The sequence below is a fragment of the Sinocyclocheilus anshuiensis genome, unplaced genomic scaffold (genome assembly GCF_001515605.1).
Source record: "Sinocyclocheilus anshuiensis isolate Anshui unplaced genomic scaffold, SAMN03320099.WGS_v1.1 scaffold31, whole genome shotgun sequence".
Taxonomy (NCBI): domain Eukaryota; kingdom Metazoa; phylum Chordata; class Actinopteri; order Cypriniformes; family Cyprinidae; genus Sinocyclocheilus; species Sinocyclocheilus anshuiensis.
Window position 1 is genome coordinate 57,838 of NW_015548186.1, and position 12,914 is coordinate 70,751.

The window sequence follows — 12,914 nt, forward strand, 5'->3', positions numbered from 1 at the left end:
TAGTGCAGCCTGAAGTGCGCAACCCACTCGACACTGGAACGACCACCGCTGAAGCGCCGTCTCGCCAACACAGAAAGCTTCCGAGAGCGTGCTGAACTCGTAGTTCTCTAAATGAATATAGAGCAGAACGATGTTGTCGCTCGGCTCCGAAGCGAAAAGCTGGTATGCATTGCTCCTGCTGCCTTATTATACTCACGCTGTGATCAGCGGCAGCTGGATGCAATAATTGCATGCCAATGTGCATTGGCTCGTTTAGTTTACACTCAAAGTAGATTGGTCTATCGAAGCGATATCCCAATTCGTCGGTCACCGACGTGACTCGGAGTGACCGACTGAAAGGGAACTTTAACTTTTAGTAAGTTATCCCAGAGAAAGCCATTAACTTCATCTTTCAGTCCCCAAAACTGGGGGAACTTTAATAGCAACTTACTCCATGAACCTGTGGTCCAGAGTTAGTTTACTTCAGGTTAATGTCTCTCAGCTTCACATGTGTTCCCTTCTGCTGAGGCTCCAGTGTGGATGGCAGCACAGACTACACGTAATATTATAATTATATAGCATTACTACAGCACAGTTTATTTTACCCTACAAATCTTAAACCCAACATTTTCTCCTCTAAAACATTGCTGCATTTTTCTCCAATGGGATGTTTTCTATATACATTTTATTTAAAAAATGCAATTATGATGCATGTTGTGCATATGCTTGTCACAATATACAGTTACACCAGGGGCCTGATTCACAAAAAAATCTTCTTAAGAAATAAGAAATTTCTTAAAATAAATTCCACGAAGTTCATAATAATGTTCTTCAATGCAATTCTTGAAACATTCTTAATAAGTTCTCAAATATGTTCTTAAGAACCTTTTTTTTTTTTCTTAAGAAAAAATGAGTCGTTATCTGACTGAATACATGACTGAAGACACACTGATAAACTCACACTTAATTGTGCTTCCTCCAGATTACTCTAATAATCATAAAAAGTGCACACACTATTCTCGTGGTGACCGGCTTGACTGGCGCTCGGCTTTGTGTTTTTAATGTGCAGTGTTTTTGAACAGTTACTTTTAAAGAGCCTTGTAGCATTGGGAAACTATTGATAAAATGCATAAAATTAACTTGTCTCAAGTTGCAGCGACCTGTTTTATTCGTGTTTGTGCTGTGTTTTTTGCGTTCTCTTCTGAGTGAATGTTTGGGAATACAACATTTTATTAACTTGTTTCCTAAGTTAAAATATAAGAAAAAATGGCAGTTAAGACTTTTTTTCTTAAGAATGTTTTGTGAATCCAGCCATAGTTGTACAAGGGATGATACTGGGGCTGTGAACAAGCAATGCATACTGTTCAATCAACTTTGGGTTATGTTATGATAATCACAATGTCATGATGTCAAGTTAAACCTGCTCTCTGGAATACTCCCTGGAGATATTTAATCTTTGATTATGATGTTTTGCATTTTGATAAAAAATAATAAGTTGTAGAGATCAACCTTTTGACATGACTCCATGAACTCCTCAATAGTGATCAATCCATCATGGTTTCTGTCCATTTTCTGGAAAAAAAAGTTTATTAAGTTCCAGATGCATTATTGAATCCTTGAAAAGAGGCGAAAATCCTTGAGTTCAAGCAATATACAGTGTTGTGAAAATGTATTTGCCCCCATCCTGATTTCTTTTTCTTTTTTTTATATTTCATACAAAATAGTTTTAGATCACATGAAATGCAACATAAACCAGGCAACCTGAGTAAACACAAAAACACAGTTTTTATTTATTAATTTATTTATTAAGTCATTCATTTTAAAGCAAAAAAGTTATTTCACAGCTGTCACCCATGTGAAAAACTATTTGCCCTGTTAAACTTAAAATCCAGTTGTGCCACCTTTATGTAGGAATGTAGGAAGAAGGTAAAGAACTTTGCCTCCTTTGCGGCAGACTCTCACCTGTAGTTGTAACATGGGTGATTAATGGGTGATACATCTTTTACCCAGCTGCTGTCCCACTACTGACTGAAGGGCCAACTGGGTGTTCAGAGAGATGGGCCAGAGGAGTATTCTTTTGCTGAGCTCCTGGGAGATGAAGTTGCCTACTGACCCTGTGTCAACGAGGGCATCTACAACACAAGAGACATCTGAGGCAGTAACAGTCTGAGGCAACATTAGTTCAGGAGGACATCCCGCAGGGGTCAGTTCTCAGACCCACTTTGTTTTGTATCTATATGATGCAGCTTGGAGACATCATCATAAAGTATGGTCTGGGGTTTCACTGTTATGCTGATGACACGCAGATCTATGTCAGCTTACTCCTGGATCCTAATCTCGCAATTACATCCCTCACCTCCTGCTTGGAAGAAATAAAGGTGTGGATGCACGACAATTATCTTAAACTAAACGATCAAAAACTGAGCTGCTACTTGTTGGTATGCTGACAGCTTTGCGTAAATGTAATAGTCTCAATCTGTTTACTGATTTTGACTTACTGTCTCCAGCATCACAGGTGTGAAATCGAGGTGCTGTTTTAGTCTCACAATTGTCATTCGATGCCCATATTAAAACGGTCTCAAAATCAGCATTTTTCCATCTCAGAAACATTGCCAGACTTTGACCATCTTTATCTCTGCCTGATGTGAAAAGGCTTATCCATGCCTTTATTATGTCGAGACTAGATTATTGTAACGGCTGTAAAAATGTATCATCATCATTATCATCATCATCAACAGTCACTGGCATATGAAATGGAGAACTAAGAGGAGATACTGGGTGGATGGAACTTACCACGATTAGAGGAGGCCAGACAAGACACTTTCCAAGAAGATGCTGGAAGTATGGAAGAGTTGGGATTGAAGACAGCATTGATGTTCCGAGGTAGTAAAATGTGATTAGTACACTTGAATATGTTCCTCTGTAACAGAAGGAGGACGATCTTGTGAGGACACTGCCTAGACTGGTGGTGTTTCCCAGCTGCAACTTACCAAATGGTCACGAATGACACGGATCGAGTGCTGAACCCCATGGAATCATGGGGGTGCCAGGGTACAGAAGATAACGGAGTAATCACTTTTTCCTGGCGAAGACAGTGTAGTTGTTCCCAATTCACCAAGTTTCCCACACTCCTCGAAAACACATCCTTTAAATAGGAAAGGAATTGTGAGAGAGAATTTATGATTGCTCCATCCTGGTTCAAATCACTGCAGCATATGGCTGGAGAGAGATGAGAGATAATGAATCCTACTTTGGCTTTCTCAGTAGGAAATAGCTAAGAATTCATTTCAAGCATGATGGAACACCCTTGCAATCCCTTGCTGTTCCCTGAGTATGGCACTGACAGTGACACGAATCCCACATTCAGCACAGACGGCAGCAATGAAGAAGTGTATGGGGGAGTGTTGATGCGCTGGTTTTATAGGGGTTGGACAAGGTCACAAAAAAAAAAACAGTTTGGATTAGCCAACAAAAAAGCAATTCCTGCCTCAGATTTTTGATGGTTACAGTAAACGGGTCCAGGCCCAATCTTACTGGATCCATGCTGTTATGGTCTTGTCTTCTGACACAGAAGGTGACGAAGGTTGTTACAGTGAGTGGTATTTATTAGACAATCAGTGGTGGTAATAAACAATTAAACACTATGAGGATGGGTGAGTAGAACCAGGGGCTCCGCTATGGTTTGTGGGCACCCTGAACAGCATATTAACTCGGGCCCCCTGGGTAAAAATCTTTTTCCGGGGGGTGTCCCCATTGGTGGAAATCGTGTTCCGCATTCCCCGGATTTCCATCATTAGGCCTGGTTGAATCTAGTTTCATAGATTTGGGAATTTTTCAGAATTTTCACATCGACCCAGTTGGTGTTAGATAACTTCAATATATAACATTATTGATTAAATCTATATTATTACTTGAGTTACATTTATTTTATTAGATTTTGTTTTCATTTTTGAAACAATTAAGTTTGAGATATAAACAAAAATGAAAGGAATCAGGATGGGGGCAAACACGTTTTCACAGCAATGAATGTATTACTTTCCATTAATTGTAGCTGATGTGGAGAGAGAACATGGAGTTCCTTTAGTAATTGTGTTCCTTACTTTTTAGCAAACAAAAATGTTTGGGTCACAACATGGACATTAATGAACATCCTGTGTGTTTGTGTTCACCTGAAATAAGTTTTCCACGTGTTCTCTGGGAGTATCATCATGTATGGAGGGATACACATACACATACATACACATACCCCATCAAATTATAAATCGACTTCATTATCTTCATCATCTCCTGGGAGACCGAAACCGCATACACACACATATACTTTTACATTAATCTTTCTAGACATTAAACTGATCAAAGCGTCATTTCAAGTACCTCTCGTGTGATGAATCCATCTTTATCAAGATCATAGAAATTAAATGCCCAATTTAGCCAGTCATATATTGAGCCTCTAAGGATGAGTGACAGACCAGCAACAAACTCCTGTAAAATGACAATAATAAGAATTATAAATATGTCAGGAAACAAACAAACAAATAAAATCTTAACTAGAAGACAGGTTACAAGCTTTGTTGTAGACCCACCGCTCTGCACATTTATGTTGCTCTTATCTGACACACACACAGTTCAGCTCATAGATCTTCTCCTAACCAGTTGATGATATGAATCAAGTGTGTTATATAAGATGGACATAGAAAATGCAGAGTGGTCCGTCTTCAGGACCAGAATAAAAAATAAAAAAAACCTCTGCTGTTACTTACCTTAAAACTCAAACAGCCATTCCTGTTAGTGTCAAATGCCTTAAAGAGGTAATGTGCATAAATGCTTGAATCTGACAGAGAGAAAGACAAAGGAATTGGACAACGCTTTATATACGGTGTATATACAGTATATACATATGTGTGTGTGTGTGTGTGTGTGTATAAAATGCAAATGGAATTTATAGATATGCTTTGTGTAGTATGTGATCCAGTGACTAAGGGGAAAATAATCATCTTGATTCTAGCCCATAAGGTTGTGTAGATATGAGCACAAATGTGTGATTCCATGTCAACTCAATCAGTGGTCCCCAGCTCCAAGTTTTAATTTTGACAATATTTTTTTCTCAAGAAAGATAAATATGTATAGTGATGAAAGCCAAAATGTTAAATGTCATAGATGTATTTACTATGTTCTATGCAATTGTCTTGATAGAGGGAAACAAGATATATTTCTACTTTCAGTGTTATTTATTCTTCAGACATTCCCCTTTAAATACCAACATTTGGTTTTCGACCACTGAAAGTGGGTAATATTAAACAATCTCGACATACAGCCACATTGAGATCCTCATATCTCTGGGACTGAACTACAAAGGGCCTTGAAAGTGTAGATTAAAAAAAAAAAAAGTTTATTTAGAATTAGAATCTGGAATCATATTGAATATCTTTAATACATCTTGAGTTACAGACATGCAAACTTTGGAAAAAGAATATTTATGGCATTCAGACAAGTATGTTCTATGCAGTTGTTTTGATGGAAGGAAACAAAATACATTTCTAGTTTCAACATTATTTGTTCTTCAGACATTCCTCTTCAAAAGAAATAAAGTATAATCTATATGCAAAGTTACCCACATTTGGTTTTTGACCACTGAAAATGTGTACAATTTAACAAATTACTCCTCATATTGAGATTCCAAAATTGCTGGAATTTAACCATATAGGGCCTTAAAAATGAAGACGCCGACAGGAAAGTTTGTTAAGACCCAAAATCTGAAAGGGCATTAAGCTATTTTTAATACTTCTAGAGTTACAGGCATGCGAACTTGCTTTGTCCCATTTTCGAATGGTCACCACTGGCACATACTGCAACAAAGACATACCAATCTCTGTGTAAAAAATAATATAATGATGCTGTCATTTTTATTCTATATATGTTGATCCTTCTTCAGAAAAAATAAAGACAAAATCTAGAGTGTGTTTGTGAGTAGTGGGTGGGATTTTGGACCCTCCTGCCAAGTTTGAGATCTAAGTTTAAACACATTTGGAGATTTTTTTTATAAAAACTAATAAGATAATTCTAACTAAAACTACTGGGTTCCAGCATCTTCAGTGCTTAGACTCCCAACAATCATAGCCATGGTGGGTCTACACCTTCATCATGAGGTAAAGATACATACTGTACATTGATAATTATCTGAAAATTAATTAACATTATATTATTAACGAAAAAATAAAAACTGTAATTAATATTATATTATTAACAAAAAGATTACAACATATATATATGTACTGTCTCACCTCCCTGTGGGAAGAACTGAGAGTAAATGAGTTTAAACACGTCCTCAGTCACCACTCCACTGGGACATTCCTGAAATGCACAACAGATCTTAAATCAAACACTATAAAACACCATTGTGGCCAAAAACCTTCAACATAATACAATATGCAATTAATTATGTCTTTCAGAAAAAAAAAGAAAGAAATGTAAATTATAATTGTGAATTAGAGAAATCAAGTGACAATTATTTGTGCCACACAAAGGGTGATATTCCCAGCTCATGTACTGACTTCCCTCCTTATTTAATCTATGTAAGTAGAGCAACATTTACATTTTTGAAGGCCCTGTAGAGGAACTGCAGCTCTTTCTTGCTGAATTCAGTCTCTTCCTGTAGTATGTCCAGATCATCAGGCCGATGGCAAACAAAGGATATTTCAAACTCATCCTCAGCACTTTCTGTAAGAGAAACATCTCATTATACATTAATGTTACATTTCTCATCTGTTTTAGAGAAAGTGTTATGAAGAAATTCATAATTGGTTAATTTCATTAATGCGAGAGGACAGTAGAGAGATGACAGGAAAGCAATAGGTGGAGAGAGGGGATTGGGATCAGCAAAGGACCTCAAGGTGGGAATCGAACTCAGGTCTGCGTGAGCGCAGATGTGCTATGTGTCAACACACTAACCACAAGGCTATAGGCGCGGACATAATTGGTTAATTTTAAGGTGAAGTTTATTACAGTGTGGAGCGTAACACTTTAGTGGCAAATCAAACTCACTTTCGAAATATGCAATAAATAAATAAACATTGAAAATATATAAGTACAATAAATAAACACAACTCTGCTTTCTCTGATTAAAAAGTAGCTGCAAGCAGCAGTGACGGGCCCAAGCACGACACCAGCACCTACTGTAGTTGCTTAATCAAAACTGGACCCTCCTGCCAAGTTTGAGATCTATGTATAGTTTTTGCTTCAAACACATTTGGAGATTTTTTTTATAAAAACTAATAAGATAATTCTAACTAAAACTACTGGGTTCCAGCATCTTCAGTGCTTAGACTCCCAACAATCATAGCCATGGTGGGTCTACACCTTCATCATGAGGTAAAGATACATACTGTACATTGATAATTATCTGAAAATTAATTAACATTATATTATTAACGAAAAAATAAAAACTGTAATTAATATTATATTATTAACAAAAAGATTACAACATATATATATGTACTGTCTCACCTCCCTGTGGGAAGAACTGAGAGTAAATGAGTTTAAACACGTCCTCAGTCACCACTCCACTGGGACATTCCTGAAATGCACAACAGATCTTAAATCAAACACTATAAAACACCATTGTGGCCAAAAACCTTCAACATAATACAATATGCAATTAATTATGTCTTTCAGAAAAAAAAAGAAAGAAATGTAAATTATAATTGTGAATTAGAGAAATCAAGTGACAATTATTTGTGCCACACAAAGGGTGATATTCCCAGCTCATGTACTGACTTCCCTCCTTATTTAATCTATTTAAGTAGAGCAACATTTACATTTTTGAAGGCCCTGTAGAGGAACTGCAGCTCTTTCTTGCTGAATTCAGTCTCTTCCTGTAGTATGTCCAGATCATCAGGCCGATGGCAAACAAAGGATATTTCAAACTCATCCTCAGCACTTTCTGTAAGAGAAACATCTCATTATACATTAATGTTACATTTCTCATCTGTTTTAGAGAAAGTGTTATGAAGAAATTCATAATTGGTTAATTTCATTAATGCGAGAGGACAGTAGAGAGATGACAGGAAAGCAATAGGTGGAGAGAGGGGATTGGGATCAGCAAAGGACCTCAAGGTGGGAATCGAACTCAGGTCTGCGTGAGCGCAGATGTGCTATGTGTCAACACACTAACCACAAGGCTATAGGCGCGGACATAATTGGTTAATTTTAAGGTGAAGTTTATTACAGTGTGGAGCGTAACACTTTAGTGGCAAATCAAACTCACTTTCGAAATATGCAATAAATAAATAAACATTGAAAATATATAAGTACAATAAATAAACACAACTCTGCTTTCTCTGATTAAAAAGTAGCTGCAAGCAGCAGTGACGGGCCCAAGCACGACACCAGCACCTACTGTAGTTGCTTAATCAAAACAATGCATAGTGCGTATGTCACACTGCACATGGCTGCCGATCATGAGCCACAATAGCCACATCAATCAGCCCTTATGAGAAAATATAAAGCACCAGTTCAATCAACATTGAATTAGACATTGCACTTAAAAGATATGAGACTTTCTTTTAAACTATGACCATGGCAACACTGTGCAAGACATCAAAAATCGTAACAGGCGTAGAAGGGCAGTTTTCTAAGCATATTTCATAAATGAATTGCATTCTGAAGCGAAGTAAAAATAAAACCTAAATGAGATATTTGAAAAAGAACTCCGATCAAAATTAGAGAACACTTACAGATACCTCCAAAGTTATTGGTGATAATCTGGCACCTGGTGCTAATTTCCTTTGAAAAACCTTATTTAACTGGCAGCATCCATCCAATTTTCACTGAGACTGCATGATGGTGAGCCGCTCTAAGGTGACTGAAACCCTGGGACAGCAGGTTGTCCAAATGAAGGCCAAAGGGATGACCCTTTCAGCCACTGCAAGTTGGTTGGTCGTTCCAATCTGTGATTTCTCTGTGATCTGAATCTGTGAATATTGCAGGTTCAAGTCCCCCAAAAAGGCTGGTCATCCATGTAAGACAAAAGCACAAGAAGACAGGACAAGCAGGGGCTCTCAATGGGAAATCGGTTCAGCACTGCATCTGTAATTGCTTGCCAATTCAATGCTAAAATGGGTAAGGATCTGTCTCGGCATGTTTTGGACTGAAAGCACACTCTGCAGTGACAAAGCCTCTCATCAGCAGAAGGAATCAAAAGGCTAGACTTTTGCTGAGGAGCATGTTGTGTGGAGAGAGGAGAACTGGTTTAAAGTTCACTTTAATGATGAGAGCAGGTTTAATTTATTTGGGTCTGATGGGAAACATTATGTTTGGCGTCAAACTGGGGGATGACTGAAGACTGAAGCCCGAGTGTGAAGTCAGTGAAAGATGGAGGAGGAAGTGTTATGGTTTGGGCAATGTTTTCTGCAGCAGGAGTTGGGCCTCTTACACAGCTACATGGCAGAGTGAATGCAAATGTTTATCAGAACCTCCTGCGGCAACATGCAGTTCCTTCCCTGCATTCATCGCCCAATCAGCCTGCCATTTTCATGCAGTACAATGCCCCTGTCACACTGCAAAACAGGTAAAGCAGTTCCTTGAACATTGAAATAATGAAATGGCCGGCCCAGAGTCCTGATCTAAACCCCATTAAATCTCTGGAAAATACTTGGTGACAAAGTTATAGCTAAGAAACCCACTACAGTCACTGAACTGTGGAAGAGTGGACCAAGATCACACCAGAGCAGTGAGAGAAACTAGTGATGTATCGCAGCCGCAGATGTGCTGAAGTCCTTCAAAGCAAGGGCCTCTACATTTCCTACTGATTTCTGACAGCTATAACCCTGCAAAATTTCAGTTGTAATCATCTCGCTACAGTGGTTACTGTTCTTTCATTTTGATCACTGCGTTTTCAAAAATCACATTTTGTTCAATTTTTCATTGAAATGCCTTGGATATTCTGTCAAACATGTTAGTAGAACAGTGGTATACCTACAGCTAATATTACTTCAAATTTTGAGCGATAAAAATGAAAATTTTTTCAGAAAAAAAGCAAGTTTTTATAGATTGTTCTCTAATTTTGATCTCCGCTGTGTGTGTTTGGTGACTAGGTAGTCAAAATATAGCACATATATCTTAACTTTTGCCAAAGACTGAAAGCCGACAATGATGTGTGTGCTGAATTTCATGAAATTGTAAGCATGCTAAGAGCCTTAACAACACACAGAAATAATTACAGTTTGATTTGTTACACTGGCAACACCATTCAAAATATTAAACAATTTGCTTACAGTTTTGACATAATTCTGACCAAGTCTGAAACGATTGAGGTAAGTAGAAGAGATTTCAAAGTGCGTTCACTTCCTGTTTTCCTACTTTTTCACCATAAATGTATTTCCTCGCTGCAGTCAAGCTTTCAGCATGCGGGCTCTAATAGATACATTTTCATCCTTCGACTTGATTGTTTTGTTGTTATTATATCACACATCCTGTGCATAGTGCAGGATGTTACAGTGCAAAATAAACACTGGAATATTTTCCCAGTTTGCTTTGTAAACTTTTTCCTTCATTTCCTGATGGTACACTGGCTGGTACCAAAGAGTCTGAGTGGAAACTCTCTCTGTCCTATAGAGATAAAGGTTAGCTCTGTCGCTCTACTTTTACCTGAAGAGAAGTGAAAATAATCCTGCCTAACCAAAGGCTGCATAGAGTGTGTAGCCAATCCAGCCACTCACCGTCTGTAAAGCACCAGTAGTACAGCGGGAAGAGGGACACCAGCAGCAAGATGTAGAGTCCACCGGTTTCATCGCCGGGCATGAGCTGTTTGAAGCCTCTGCACTCCTGTGACTGTGACATGCTGCTGAACATGATGCTGTCTGTGTGTGTATATCTGTGTGTTGTGTGTTATGTGTTCTCTCTTCTCAAAAACACTCCTTCCCACACACTCTGACCTCTTTCCATTACTCTTTCATGATGGTTTATAGACCAACAAAAGCCTGCATAAGTAATTCTGTGTGTGTGTTCCCTTCCAAAAACACTCCCACCCACACGCTCTGATGTCTTTCCATTACTCTCATGTCACTTCATGATGGTTTCCAGCCCAACAAAAGCCTGCATAAGTAATTCATCGGCTTGTTTTGGAATTGCTTGTTTTCACAGTCACAATGGGTGGGAAAGTACAATTTCCATGTTGGCAGTTGTATTATTTGCTCTTGTTTCCATTCTGATTATATGTAAACACTGCCTAGTGTCACTGGGAAATCCTCAAAATCCCAGCATGCAACTGAATTATCTGTTTTATTTTATTTTTTACAGGAAAATACATGAAACTTTTTTTTTCTTTTTTAGAAAAGAATCAAATAACAGGTCTTTTATGTCTCATCTGCCCTGCCATAAAATATGAGTTCCACTTGTATATGCCCCTTATTATGGGTCAACTGAAATTGGTTTGTTGTCTCAAGTAAATAATAAATTAGAATATATTAAACATTTATTGTCTGTAAATGTGTAAATTTGTCACTGTCATTGTAAATGTCTGTAAAAAAGCAATCAAATAGAAAGATGAAGACAAAAGTTACACCAAGATCACAACTATTACCAACCATTGAAACAATGTAAAGTCAGTGTTGATGCATCAATGATACAAAATCAATGGTTGTCATTATACTGTGGTGTTATCACTGCTGTTGAATAAATATGGCAAAGAATCAAGTGTAATGTGTTTCAACATTATGTTAATCAGTAGTGTTCATATTAAATCAATGTTGATCTTGCTGATTAAGGTTCTCAGGATCGGTGGCAGCTTCCAGACAGGTGTGTTGGAGTCAGCAGGTGTTTAGTGGGTTGGTTAGTTGGCTGTATTTGATCATTTTGTTGTGGACTGCAGCATGTAATTGTGTTGTGAATGTCGAAGTGGTGCAGAAATTGGAGGTTTCATGACCTTATAACAAAATCACCAGCTGTTTTTCAGCACATGCTTCTGTATTTTAAATTTTTATTGCCTTGTTTGTTATTGTTCTGATCACACTCACCTGCCTCACAGGCCTCATTTTGTGTAAAAGGGCACAAATGTTAATCTAAAGAAGCTGTAGATAAAGTGACTGTCACTGCATTCAAGGCTTACATTTCGTATGTTGTTGCTTTCCCGGGGAATCAAACCCATGACCTTGGCATTTCTAGCTCCACGCTCTACTGTTTGAGCTACAGGACGGTTGTATAGCAACATACAGTGCCGTGAAAAGGTTTTTGCCCCCTTCCTGTTTTGTTTATTTTTTGCATAACCTGATTACTGCTAGACCTGTTGAATCAAGAAATCACTTCAATAGAACCTGTCTGACAAAGTGAAGCATGCTTAAAGAGCAACACATCATGCCGCGATCTAAAGAAATTCAAGAACAGATGAGAATCAAAATAGTTGACATGCATCAGTCTGGAAAGGATTATGAAGCCATTTCTAAGGCTCTGGGACTCCAGCGAACCACGGTCAGAGCCATTATCCACAAATGGAGAAAACTTGGAACAGTGGTGAACCTTCCCAGGAGTGCTGGGGCCTACCAAAATTACTCCAAGAGCGCAACGGCGACTCATCCAGGAGGTCATAAAATAACCCAGAACAACATCTAAAGAACTGCAGGCCTCACTTGCCTCAATTAAGGTCAGTGTTCATGATTCAACAATAAGAAAGAGACTGGGCAAAAACGGCATCCATGGGAGTGTTCCAAGGCAAAAGCCATTATTGACCAAAAAGAACACAAAGGCTTGTCTCACATTTGCCAAAAAATATATTGTTTATCCCCAAGACAAATATTCTGTGGACTGATGAGACAAAAGTTGAACTTTTTGGAAGGTGTGTGTCCCGTTACGTCTGGCGTAAAAGTAACACTGCATTTCAGAAAAAGAACATCATACCAACAGTAAAATATGGTGGTGGTAGTGTGATGGTCTGGGGCTGTTTT

At 38.2% G+C, this 12,914-nt stretch overlaps 1 pseudogene; it reads right to left on the reverse strand.

The window, feature by feature from the left end:
* Positions 1–10,827, reverse strand: part of LOC107705007 (Kv channel-interacting protein 2-like) — a 13,093-nt pseudogene extending 2,266 nt beyond the window's left edge.
* Between the last annotated feature and the right edge of the window lie 2,087 nt (positions 10,828–12,914).